The 13,560-nt window shown below is 38.9% G+C and overlaps 1 long non-coding RNA gene across 1 annotated transcript in view; it reads left to right on the top strand.

Moving 5' to 3' along the window:
• Nucleotides 1–12,859, top strand: part of LOC311528547 — a 15,777-nt gene extending 2,918 nt beyond the window's left edge. Inside the window, exons 2-4 of the long non-coding RNA XR_014713630.1 lie at nucleotides 3,103–3,268; nucleotides 5,661–5,743; nucleotides 11,577–12,859. This is a non-coding gene — a long non-coding RNA (uncharacterized lncRNA). The remainder of the gene's footprint in view (nucleotides 1–3,102; nucleotides 3,269–5,660; nucleotides 5,744–11,576) is intronic.
• Nucleotides 12,860–13,560: the final 701 nt, after the last annotated feature.

Here is a 13,560-nt window from a genome sequence, read left to right as displayed (position 1 = left end):
AAGGAATCCATGCAAGAATATAGGTGCATTTATGCTAGGGTTCTAACCACGTTTAAAAATGGACCTTTCCAGAAAAGTGCTTAATATTGTCTGAAATTTCTGTGTAGATAGGCTTAAGCATATTATAAAAGAGTTTATACAAATCTTGCAGTTTTGGTATCAGAGGCAGTGTAGGTATTCTCAGTAGGACCTAAGCTATAGCAGTGCCTGTCTACAATGGGATTTGAAAGTGTTAGCACCTTTCTAATAAGGACCATTTTAAAATGCAGTTCTGGCTTTGAATGTGTATGTACTCAGGATCCCATTTTTAGTACTGTTATGGCTGTGTTAGTCCCAGCCCTAGACAGGAAGGGTGATCTGGTGATTAGGGTATTAGTCTGGGGAGACCCAAGTTTACTTCCATGCACCACTGCAAACTTCCTGTGTGACCTTCAGCCAGTCGCTTATTCTTTCATTGCTTCGGTTCCCCATCTGTAAAGTAAGGATAATAGCACTGCCCTACCTCTCCGGGATGTTGTGAGGATAGATACATTAAAGATGGGGAGATCTTCAGATATGACAGTGACAGGGTCTGTATAAGTAGATGAGATAGATAGCCAGTAGCTACAACTGTGTTGTGGGACCCAGTCCCCCGACCATTTCTCAAGACCTTAGCATGGTTTGAGAAAATTGTTATGATGTTGCTTACACTATCAGAGGCTCGTTCACCTGCACATCCACCAATGTGATATATGCCATCATGTGCCAGCAATGCCCCTCTGCCATTTACATTGGTCAAACTGGACAGTCTCTACGTAAAAGAATAAATGGACACAAATCAGATGTCAAGAATTATAACATTCATAAACCAGTCGGAGAACACTTCAATCTCTCTGGTCACGCAATCACAGACATGAAAGTCACTATCTTAAAACAAAAAAACTTCAAATCCAGACTCCAGCGAGAAACTGCTGAATTGGAATTCATTTGCAAATTGGATACTATTAATTTAGGCTTAAATAGAGACTGGGAGTGGCTAAGTCATTATGCAAGGTAGCCTATTTCCCCTTGTTTTTTCCTACCCCCCCCCCACGGACGTTCTGGTTAAACTTGGATTTAAACTTGGAGAGTGGTCAGTTCGGATGAACTATTGCCAGCAGGAGAGTGAGTTTGTGTGTGTGTGTGTGTCCCCGGGAAAAAAAAGGGGGGGGGTGAGAAAGCCTGGATTTGTGCTGGAAATGGCTCACCTGGATTACCATGCACATTGTAGGGAGAGTGGTCACTTTGGATGAGCTATTACCAGCAGGAGAGTGAGTTTGTGTGTGTATGGGGGTGGGGGGGGGGTGAGAAAACCTGGATTTGTGCTGAAAATGGCCCACCTTGATTATCATGCACATTGTAGGGAGAGTGGTCACTTTGGATAAGCTATTACCAGCAGGAGAGTGAGTTTGTGTGTGTGGTTTTTGGAGGGGGGTGAGGGGGTGAGAGAACCTGGATTTGTGCAGGAAATGGCCCACCTTGTTTATCATACACATTGTGAAGAGAGTTGTCACTTTGGATGGGCTATTACCAGCAGGAGAGTGAGTTTGTGTGTGTGGGGGGGGGCGGAGGGTGAGAAAACCTGGATTTGTGCTGGAAATGGCCCAACTTGATGATCACTTTAGATAAGCTATTACCAGCAGGACAGCGGGGTGGGAGGAGGTATTGTTTCATGATCTCTATGTGTATATAATGTCTGCTGCAGTTTCCACGGTATGCATCCGATGAAGTGAGCTGTAGCTCACGAAAGCTCATGCTCAAATAAATTGGTTTGTCTCTAAGGTGCCACAAGTACTCCTTTTCTTTTTGCGAATACAGACTAACACGGCTGTTACTCTGAAACCTATGAAATAAAACCTTGTTACAACCAGTTCTCCAACCACAGTTGGAACAGTGGAGTAGTTGGTGCCATAGCTCTAACAAAGTCATGAAAATCAAGGCTAATATCTTTACAAAATTAGCTCTAAAGAAAGAAAGTTCGATTTGTACACAAAGTCAATTTTTTGCTCTTGGAATAAACAATAGATGAACTGGCAGAAATTAAACCTTGAAAACTGGTTCTTCCAATGTTACCCTCCACTCTTGACCTCTTCACTGACTTTGTTCTCTCAAAATATAGTATATCAGGCCAAACTCTCAGCTGATGGAAACTGGTTTAGCTCAGTTGACTTTAGTGGAGGTACTCCAATTAAAACTCACTGAGGGTCTGGCCCATTTTCTATAAAAGAAGGAAAAACAGGAGCTAACAGAGTATACAAAGAGGCAAGCCTCAGATTTTAAAGGTATTTCGGTGGTGGTGCTTTTGAAAATCCCATTAGGTGCCTATCTGCATCTTTAGGCACCTAAATACCTTTACAAATCTGGGCCTTACTGCCACAGGGTTTGATCTTTTCTAAAACTTAGCCCCTGAACTTATCAGAGACTTGTTGCTTTCAGTTCCCACTGAAGTAAGTGGAAGTTGAGGGCTTTGAACACCTTGTTGGATGAGGCCCTCAGACGAAATTCTGGAGTCTCCATTCAGTATTTAATCAAGCAAAACTAATGAAGTCAATGTTTTGATTGAGTAAGGGCTTCAGATTTACCCCTCATGGACAGCATTCTGTTCGTAAAAAAGGGGACACACCTGCTGTGCCAACAAAATAATAAGTTCTGTATTTTTACATATTACAGTTCATTACATATTGATGTTGCTTCTGTCTTCAAATCCAATTGAACACAAAACCAACCTGGCCTATTATGTTGAAATGCAAACCTGACTGGCTGATAAATCTACTTTGGAATTTTTCTTGTTATATTAATGTTTTTTGCATTTGTATTTTACTATATAAAAATTTGCTATAAAAATTCAATACAAAATACCTAACAGCAATCTTTTTACTAAAACATCACCAGGTGCCATATTTTGTCACAATAATGCAAATAATGTAGATGGAAAGAAATTTTCCATGAACATAGATCTAGTTTTAAAGTGTTCATATGTACGGTAATATTATGATAGTATGGTTTACACTGATTTCAAAATGTGATTTCTCTTTCTCCTGCAGTTTTTATGCATTTAAAAAAAAGTTTAATCTTTTCCTTTAGAATTCGAAAAATGGAGATACAAAGGGAGCCGTGGCAGCTGAATTCTTTTTCATGTATGTCCAGGCCAGGTGCAGTGCAACATAATGTGTAGTAATATGCCTCTTCGGTTCTCTTATATGATGACCTGTGCTTCGTCCAGAGTGCTCAGACACACAGAATGACTGAGGTGAGACTGAACTTAAGCATATATTGTTCTTTGTGGCGCTGAAGAATCAGCACTTTGACCCAATGTGAACTGATGTGGATTGTAATCTATTGAGAGATGGGCTTTGTATACAATACAAAATATAAATAAAACCTTGGCTGCACTAGACTTTTTTTCTGAAAAAAAAATCCCATAATTGCTAATACCCTGCAGCTGCTCCACCAGCGATAGCAACTGTGGGAACATTTGCATAGAGAAGGTGCAAACAGCCACTCAGAGCAGATCTAGACAGCCTGGTACCAAAAATTCCAGCAATTGCCTGAAGCTTCCTATCACTGCTGCCTCTGGTAGAGTCTCACCAGGGGGAATTTTTTCACAAAAAGCTAGAGTAGGCCCAACCGACACAAAGCTGTGAACTGTGGTTGTGGCCCGCATGTGTTATGACATGTTTTTGTCTGGCCTAAACAGACATTTCTTCTGTGAACAGACGCAACGGGTGTTATAACCATATGAAGGAACCATGTGTTAACCCTGGTACCCATCTAGGCTAAAACATAGTTCATAGTTATAACATCTCACTTGTTTCTAGCTATGGAAGCAAGGGAACAAAACATGTTATACAACAGGAGTGCCATAACCGTGGCTCACAAATCTGTTTAAACATGGTAACTTTTCTGGTGTAATAGGCTGCTAGGATACTATTTTCTGTAGGAAATGAAGTATAGTATTCAGTTTACCTTATAATACATAACAGTAATAGGGTGTTGAAAAGGAATCCTTAATCATTTACTCTGTAATGAGTTTTTCACCTGAAATGCCATAACGGATGAGTAACTCTTTTTAGTGTGAATTTAGCCACTCTCCCCCCCCCCCCACTGTGGAGGGAAGATTTGCTGCTGTTTGTTGAAAGCATGTTCTGCAGGAGTTCTGGGCCTGATTCTGCTCCCGGGCTAGTTTTATAGTAGTGTGCTTCCATTGGTCTGGCCCATTCCCTTCCATTGTAAACCCAAGAGACAAGAGCTATGACAGAAGTGAAAATCTCTTCCTGCTCCCCTCCCTCCCTTAAAGCGCTTCTTACCTCCTTCCCTGTCATTCCAGGGAATGGGGCGGAGCTTCTTTCCCTGAATGACAGACTGTAGAGCCAGCTGACAAACCTAGCAGACTGCACTAGTTCTGGCCTCCAGCAGCCCTCCTGTATCCTTGACTGTGCAGCTGTACTGGATCCATACTACCATGACTCCCCCTGCTGGTGGCTGTCTGATGGAGTAGTTAGCCCTCTTAATGGTAGTGGTATCTAGTGGTCAGCCCACCCTTATCACACAGTGTGAACCTTTAGATTATGAAGTGCCTGACTTATACAAGAACCTAGGAGATAGTGGTAGAGAGGAAGTGGTCTCAGTAATAAGTAATGCTTGGGAGAAAATCTCATCACTGTTGCTTTAAGGGCCTGGGATCAGGAGTTTTGCAGAGTATATGAGACAAAGTTCCTCTCTCTCCCTACCAAGTGATATGAGATTTAAGGAAGGGGACCAGCATATATACTGCCCCCTAGTCCCATGTAGCAGGAGAGACACCAGGAGGAGAAGGCTGCCTGCTGAACCTCTGAGCCGAGGGATAGACTCTGGGGGAAAAGAGCCAGATGAAGGACAAGCTGCCTAAGGTCCTGCAACTGGCCTAAATTACGACCAGCTCCAAGGAGGACTGCTAATAACTCCCTAAGGAGAGGGACTGATGAAAGTACAGCCCAGCCCCAGGAACAGGGCTGGGGCTTCCTGCAAGTGGGCAAGAAAACCTATTAGGACTGGTATATGGACCCAAGTGGGTATGAACTTGAGTGACTAAGAACTGTATTACACCCTGTAGAAAGAGTTCATACACCAGACCCCACGAAGGGAATATATAATTTGAACTAATCTGATCTGTTGAATTAATTGGTTGAAATAATCTATGCAGGTGCTGAGGGCAGTGAAAAGGCCATAAGGTGCCATGCCCCTGTCCTTGTGACTCCTGGGAGAGGGCACTGTAAAAAAGATTGCAGTATCTTTTTTTGACTAAGTTTCACAGGACCAGAGAGAGTCCATGCACCTCTATTTTTCTGCCCTCACTTTTGTGGACATTGGATATCTAAATAACAAGTACTCGGACATCTAACTAACCAAGAGAGTGACTGCAATTATTGGGCCAACAAAAATGGAGGCCGGAACTTGGAAATGTGGCCCGTGCACTGTATAAGTGTGAAAAAGGGTGTGTAAGATATTTCTACTAGTTTTGGGGATGAAAAGCAGTGTTATCAGCTATGAATACTACCACATAAGTCAATTCTTTATATTTATCCCGTATAAGATTTAAAGGATTTAAATATCTATATAAAAGGAAAACCTTTTTATTTAACTCTTAGAATGTTATTTTACAGAAAGTCTGATGAATGAATCAGAAGACGTATAGTAAATGCCCACAGTCTCCAAAGGATTACTGCAGAGATTCTAACATTTAAAGGTAAACATATTGCATAGGAGAAAAGTTTTGGAAGACACCTTAAAATATTCTCCTAATTGCCAGAAATAGTCATAATTATGAATGTTTCTAGGTTGATTGGGGAGAATATGTTTCAACCATTGAGATTATTGAACTTTTTACACTTGCCCTAAGATGATATCTATTGTTGTCAGTGTCTATGTGTTGAACTGGACAGATGTTAATAGGAGCAAAATTTCCAGGAACTTTGTAGTTTAATTTGCTTGCATGTAGTAAAACACCTTACTAAAAGGTTGAAATAAATTTCAACAGGCCTGTTTGAACTTTGTATTGTAGTTATAGGGCACAATATTGTTCAATTTTATATTTGATTCAGAATTTCCAACACTGGAGATTCCAGATTAAACAAGGAGGAATTATTCATGCAAACACAGCCTATTTCAAGAGAAGGGTAATGGCAAGTATGCTATGATCAGGGTCCTTGATAACTCTAATACCTGTTTTCCCATATAATATGTAACTTTATTTTTAAGAACCTATAATTTTCTTTTAAAGACAATAAAAATATCCAATAATCTTTAAAACATTTTTTTTTCAACAATTGAAATGAAAATTAGTACTCTAATTTGTGTTCTCCTCCCACTTCTTGGTGTGTATGTTAGCCTGTCTTTGTCCTCTTTTAGACAGTGGTGTAAGTAGGGTGTAAGTAGATATGAAGGAAACTGAGTATAAGGGAGTGTCATTTACACACAGTCTCTGAATTTCCCCCATAGCATTCCCTAAGTAGTCTATATAGCATTGTTTCCTAACAGCCAGGTTATTTGAAAATAATCTCTGTTCATATTGGAGAGGCACAGTACGGCAGAATCCTGCTAGCGACCATTGTGATTAAGAGTTGTTGCAAACATAGTTTCAACTGCAGTGGAGACATGACCTACATCGGTAGTCTTTACCTTTCTCTTTACATAGTAGTTTCTTCTCCAACTCAAATGGAAACACGCTTGAAAGTGCATGCATTGCAGAGATTGACCTGAAGTATAAAGCACTGTATCAGTAACTGGGTTGAGAGCTCAGCACTAAAAAAAATTAAAATTGATAAATTTAAATACAGTGTTAACTATTGGCCAGAAGCTCACATTCAGATGAATGGGCTTTAATAGTGTGGTCTAATATAACAAACAAATAGGGGAAATGTCGCAATTGTTTTCAGCATTCAGATACAAAAATAGAATGGGGAAGGATGAAGCTTCAACAGTGTCTCTCAGCTGATAGAAAGGAACGAAGAGCCAGGGTTGCAGAAATCTCCCACTGACTTTCAAATGTTTGTGTGCAGGAGAAAAAATCTGCTTGACCAACGACCCTTCACTTCTCCGTCTACTAAAAGATGATCCTGAGAAATCGACACATATTCCCAATTTTGTCGAGAACAATTTTTGGAAACTGCATTTTGCTCATAAAAAGACATTAAAAATGTATGTTGCTACCACTTCGGGTGCACTCATTCAGGGTGTTGTTAATGTCATCTCTTCATAGTTTAGGCCAGTCTTGTGTGAGCAGTTGTCAATATTTCTGTTTCAAAACCTTCTTCATTAAGAGTGGTTGCAACTACTGCCAGGGTTAGTGAGCCTGGATATTAATAGAATAATGCTAGTTGACAGGTAGCCAAGTGTCAAAATAGTCCATTGACACTGTTGGTTTCCATCAAAAGAAGACTGATATCAGGTTGCAGCCATATTTTCTAGTTACTAGAAGTTGCTGCTCACCAATTAGTAAGCAAAAGGGGAATCCATTACAAGAGAAAATTAAAGATTACCTAGAATTGAAGGAGACTCATTGTTAAGACATCACCATTTTCTTCCCTTTCCCCCTGCTTGTTTTTCTACTCTACACTTTTAAAAATACTCTTAAAAATGAGTGTATTTTGTACTAGTCTGATAGCACCAAAAAATGTAAATCTCTCTCCCTCTCCCTTCCATTCCCTGGGCACCACCCCCCACACTCCCAATAGATAACCCTTCTCCTGTTCCCAGTAACCTGTAGTGGGAATTGGGGAAACAAACAAAGAAGTTTATGCAGAGTCACTCACAGCTTGCAGGAAAGAGATAAGAATAGCCTAAATAAAACCCAACAACCTCAAAACCTAAAATGAGTTAATGCTAAACAAAGGGATTAAGAGGAATAATAAAAATGGCTTGTATTACCATATTGGGAATAAAGGCACAATAAAAAGAATAAAAGTTTATTAATATATGAGATGGGGAATGAAGTTAATGGTGACTCTAAAATGGCTAAGGTACAGAAATCCTTCTTTAAATGTTTTTAAAATGAGAAATAAAATAGGTGTGCAGCTGAAAAGATGTCTACCTTTTCTACTTCATGCCTGAGTAGGTTGGGGACAGAAAAAAGCCTCTGGCATAATTTAGAGTAGCTTAAAAATGTCTCTAAATTTATGCCTCCTGCAGCAGTTCTGTATGGAGCTGTTTCCATAGTTCTGGGGAGGAATAAATATTTTTGGTGGCGGGTTGAGGTTAATTATTTGAGGGTGTTTTTAAGGGGAACTTTTTGAAATTATTCAGTGGTTTGGAGTGGTAGAAGTAGTCCTGACATAAATGAATTAATGAACAGAGACCATCAATATGCAAGATAAATGTAATTTACCGTATCCTTTATAATTTATCACATGTTGAATATTACCAGGTATGGGTGCATATCTAGTATCTGTCAATATGGTCACACACAGACACTTCAATGTTTTAGGAAGACATTGAAAGGCCTTAAAAAAAGAAATTAATTAGAATTAGAAATTCATTTTGACACAGAGCATTATATACATCTTGACTATTTTGATATATGTGTGGTCTCTATCTCTATTGTTAGTAGAAAACTCAGTTTATTCCACACTTAGGCCTCAACCTTGAAATTAGATTTCTGTGTGTGGGCCCTTACTTAAACACAGACCCAAATGAGGACAATGTACTCTGTGTGGGTGCAGTAGTTCACCTGGATGGATCCATTTCTAGGACTGGGGCCCAGATTCAACAATATGGCTTTGTTACTTTGGTAAAACAAATATACATACTTGTTTCTAATTTGCCTTATTTGTTGGAGTAATATTTACCATTTACATATAATCTCAATGTGTGGACACCAGGGACTGCTGATATGTAAGACAGATAAAAATATTTTAAATTGCTGTACAGTCAAAAATCAGTGGTCAGCTCACAATTCTAATTCTCTCTATAGGCATTATTGTGCTCATGATCATGGCATCTGAGCATTTATTAAAAATGTTATTCTTGAACATCCCATAACATTTCTATTAGATTTTCTTGATCATAAGATAAAATTAACACCACCACCTAGCTGCTAAATGAAAGTGCTTCTTACAATGAAAGATTGCTATAAATATAAATAACTTTTTTGGAAAATATGCTTAAAATTTTTCTAGGGAATTTAAATAATGTAAGTTGTCTTACAATGTGCATACAAATACCACTGTAATTTAAATCAAAAAAGAAATACCATATTTATGCATATAGCCAAAGTGACCCTTAAAGGAATCCAGTATTACCACAAAGCTGTCTGTTCTTGCTGTTCTTAGAAGATAGGTAGTCCCTGGTAAAATGCCACAATGGCTCTTTTCCTAAATAGCTTATTTGTTGTTAGTCATTTAATCCCTATCTATGCAACTGTTCTACTGACTACTGAACTGAAAATGGGAGAAATACAATGAAAGGTTCAGGTTTTACATGTGAAAAATGCAGTGGCTGTATTTTGTCCTACTTTGTAATCAGCCTTTATATATCTGTTTCGATTGAAAAGTTAATCCTATAGTTTTCTGATCCAATCATATTAATGAAGTAGCAAAATTCTACTGCTGTGCTTCTGTGCTTCTGTCAATTTAGTAAATAAATATGAAGCAGAATAAAATGCTTATGTTTTATCATACTCTTATAATTATGGAGGAATTAAACCAGTAAAAATGTAGATTGAACTTTGCTTTAATTGGTTTATGTTTAAAGATTCTTTGATCAGCGATAACAGTAATATATACTAACATGTTGCATTTTAAAGTGACGCTGCCTTTCATTAATCAAGTGTCTGTATGGTTGATTAATTTGAACAAGGTTTAAATTGCTATGAAAATTTATCATTCATAGCCATGATCTCCATTTACATATATGTTAATTATGGTAAATGTAATCTTTTTCTGAATCCTCTGGGCTGCATACTAAAAAGACACAGTGATCATAGTGAGTGACTACTTTTCTATGACAAAGTGATCTCAGACTAGTACTCAGTAAAGTCTGTTTCAGTTGTCAAAGACAGACTAAAAACATTAAAATATTTTATGCTAAAGACAAGTTCAGATACTATAGATGGTATTTCTTTTTCAAATGATTTCCTTATTCAATAGCTAGAATGTTTGAGAAAATGAAACTACAACCAACCTCTATAGTATTTAGTTCCATATGTATGCACTGAAAGAATATTTTCCCTACACAGGCTTTCTCCATATTAGCTATGTTATTAATAAGCACAAGAGAGGTTTTTCCATGTGTCTTTTAAGAAGACTGACTTGGGAAGTGAGAGAGTCTGAAAAAGTCTTTGTAATAAAATTAAAATTAATTAAATTGCAGGAAACAGACACCTCTGAGGTTTATAGTCTCTGAACAAGTCCTAGAAAAAAAGATCTCTGTATGCTGACTGTAAAATAGCCACGTTAATGTTCCTTTTTGCTTTGCCCAGAATATACTGATGCATGTGTTTAATGAAAATAAACACACTTCACTCTGCGTTTTTCAAATTCTCCAACTGAAGATGACAGTAATTTGTCTAAAACTTATTATGTTGTCATTGTTAAGAATTTTATCAAGGTTTAAAGAGCAACAATGCTTTACAGCACATTTCCCACAGTGTTATGCAGAACATTTAGATTGGCAGGAAGTGGAATTCAGAGAGGAAACAAAAATGTTTTTCTTCTTGCAAACATGTCTTATATTGTTTATGGAAAAGTAAGCATATCAACAGAAGCTAATTAATGTCCATTAAATAACATTATGGGCCTGATATTGGAGTCCATATGAAGGCAAAACTCCTACTGATTTCTACAGAGAAAATTCCTGCATAGAATCTGGCCCTATATTGGTTTCAGCCAGAACATCCACCCAGAGTTATTCAATGTTATGTAGAATAAATCGTAGAATTTAGAGATGAAGAAGAATTGTGAGGTCATCCAGACCCTGCCCTGTTTCAGAAAAGCACCTGAGCTTGTGTTACACCCACTGCTATCCACGATAGCACTTAGGCACATGCTTAACTTCATTGTCTTGAATGTATTACTGAATGAGGGCTTGATCCTGCTCCCCTGGAAGTCAGCATCAGAACTCCCTGTGACTTGAATGGATTAAGTCGTTAGGGCCCTAGTTCCCTCCCCGCCAATAATACAGAATTGGTTCTTACAATATTTTCTGATTGTCTTCCATATCAGTTTTTTACATTTTGAAATGAAACCGTTTTTTAGCAGCTCAGAATGATATTGAAGGGACTCTTCATAGGGACAAGTTAAAGGGTTTCTTTATTTCCATTAAATTTATATAATTTTCTGCTTCAATTGATAATATTTACATAATGTATTCACTGCAGGACCAGCCTCGTTTCTTAGTCACAACTTAATGCAATTAAAATGTCTATTTGGAAATCTTTGCAAGCATAGCACCTTTTACTACCTGACTGGGCTATTTTTAAAGATACTTATTGTGCAATTTTCTTTCATACAGTCTCATAATGAAATAGAGTGATTTAGGCCTTGATCCTGAAAACACTTATGCAACACAGAGTTTTTGCCTTTCAGGCTTCTGGGAACAGTAAATACATCATCTGAAGAGGCTCTTGTTACATTACAAGGAAGAAAATATAGATAGTGAGGGATCAGCTTTTGTGACCTGCACGGGGTGTACCATGTTTATCTTTCTCCCAGAGGACAGAAGCGACTTTGCCTGGATGAAGTGCAAGCTGGTCTCTGTACTGGAAGGAAAAGTTTAAAGGACTGGAGGCCCAAGTAATGACCTGCATTGCATCAGAGAAAATGAAGACTTCCTGGAAAGAAGTCAGGATTGATTTGTGGCCACAGCATACTGAAGAATCAGACAGGGCAATGCAGGGGGGACTGACGAATACGGAAGAAAACTGGCAGCATGTGACCTCCAGAAGAAGGAGAACCAATATACCCCCCCAACACAGCTAGAGGTAAGCAATTGCTTTCAGGCTGTCTGCACAGGTACTTCTGCTAAGAATGCCTTGGAAGAGTCATCTGATGGAAGGGATCGAGCGGAAGGCATAGGATGCATTGTCCTAGGGATGGAAGGAGAAGGGTAATGGTGGTCGTGGACTTCCTCCTAAGTAGGAAAGAGTCATCATCTGCCATCTGGACCGGGAATCCTGAGAAATGTGCTGCTTGCCTGGAGCTACAATTCAGAATGTGACGGAGAGTCTGACGAGACTCATCAAACCCTTCCTACTTATCCACATGGGCACCAAAGCTACTGCCAAGAATGACCTTCAGTGGATCACTGCAGACTATGTGGCTCTGGGAAGAAAGATAAAAGAATCTGGGGCTCAAGTAGTATTCTCATCCATCCTTCCTGCTGAAGGAAAAGGCCCGGGAAGGGACTGACGAATCATGGAAGTAAATGTGTGGCTATGTAGGTAGTGTTGGTGAGACAGCTTTGACTTCTTTGACAACAAGCTGATGTTCCAGGAAAGAAGTTCCAGGACTACTATACTGGGATAGGCTCCATCTGTCAAATACTGGGGAAAGCATCTTTGGACATCATCTGGCTCACCTGATAAGGAGAGCTTTAAACTAGGTCTTATGCAGATGGTGACAAAAATCTGGCCAATGCACATGTAGGCTCAAGTAATGAAGTCAAGAGGACTTGGTAAAGTCCTGGATATCTGTTGGAAGACTATTACAGCAAAACATAGTATGTCCTACTAGTTCTTAGAATAATTACAAATCATGCCAAATCAGCTTGATTTCCTTCTTTGACAGTGTAACTGGTTTGGTGGATAGGAGGAATACAGGTTTCAGAGTAGCAGCTGTGTTAGTCTGTATCCTCAAAAAGAAAAGAAGTACTTGTGGCACCTTAGAGACTAACAAATTTATTTGAGCATAAACTTTCGTGAGCTACAGCTAACTGCATCCAATGAAGTGAGCTGTAGCTCACGAAAGCTTATGCTCAAATAAATTTGTTAGTCTTTAAGGTGCCACAAGTACTCCTTTTCTTTTTAGGAGGAATACAGTGGACATAATATACCTGGACTTTACCAAGTCTTTTGACACAGTCCCACATGACATTCTCATAAGTAAGCTGGAGAAATGTGGGCTTGGTGGAACTACTAGTTAGTGGATATGGAATTGGTTAAACAACTGCAAACAAAGGTTTCAGAGTAACAGCCGTGTTAGTCTGTATTCGCAAAAAGAAAAGGAGTACTTGTGGCACCTTAGAGACTAACCAATTTATTTGAGCATGAGCTTTCGTGAGCTTCAGCTCTGTAGCTCACGAAAGCTCATGCTCAAATAAATTGGTTAGTCTCTAAGGTGCCACAAGTACTCCTTTTCTTTTTGCAAACAAAGGGTAACTACCAATGGAATGATGTCAGATTGGAAGGAGGCTTCAAGTGGGGTTCCACAGGAATCTGTTCTGGGTCCTGTGTTGTTTAACATCTTTATTAATGAGCTGGATATAGGAATAGAGAGCATACTGATCAAATTTACAGATGACAAAAAGCTGAGGGAGGGTTGCCAACACTTCGGAGGATACAGCAAAATTCAA

This window comes from Lepidochelys olivacea (genome assembly GCF_965140295.1).
Source record: "Lepidochelys olivacea isolate rLepOli2 genome assembly, chromosome: 11".
Classification (NCBI taxonomy): Eukaryota; Metazoa; Chordata; order Testudines; family Cheloniidae; genus Lepidochelys; species Lepidochelys olivacea.
This window is presented reverse-complemented; position numbering and strand designations above follow the sequence as displayed.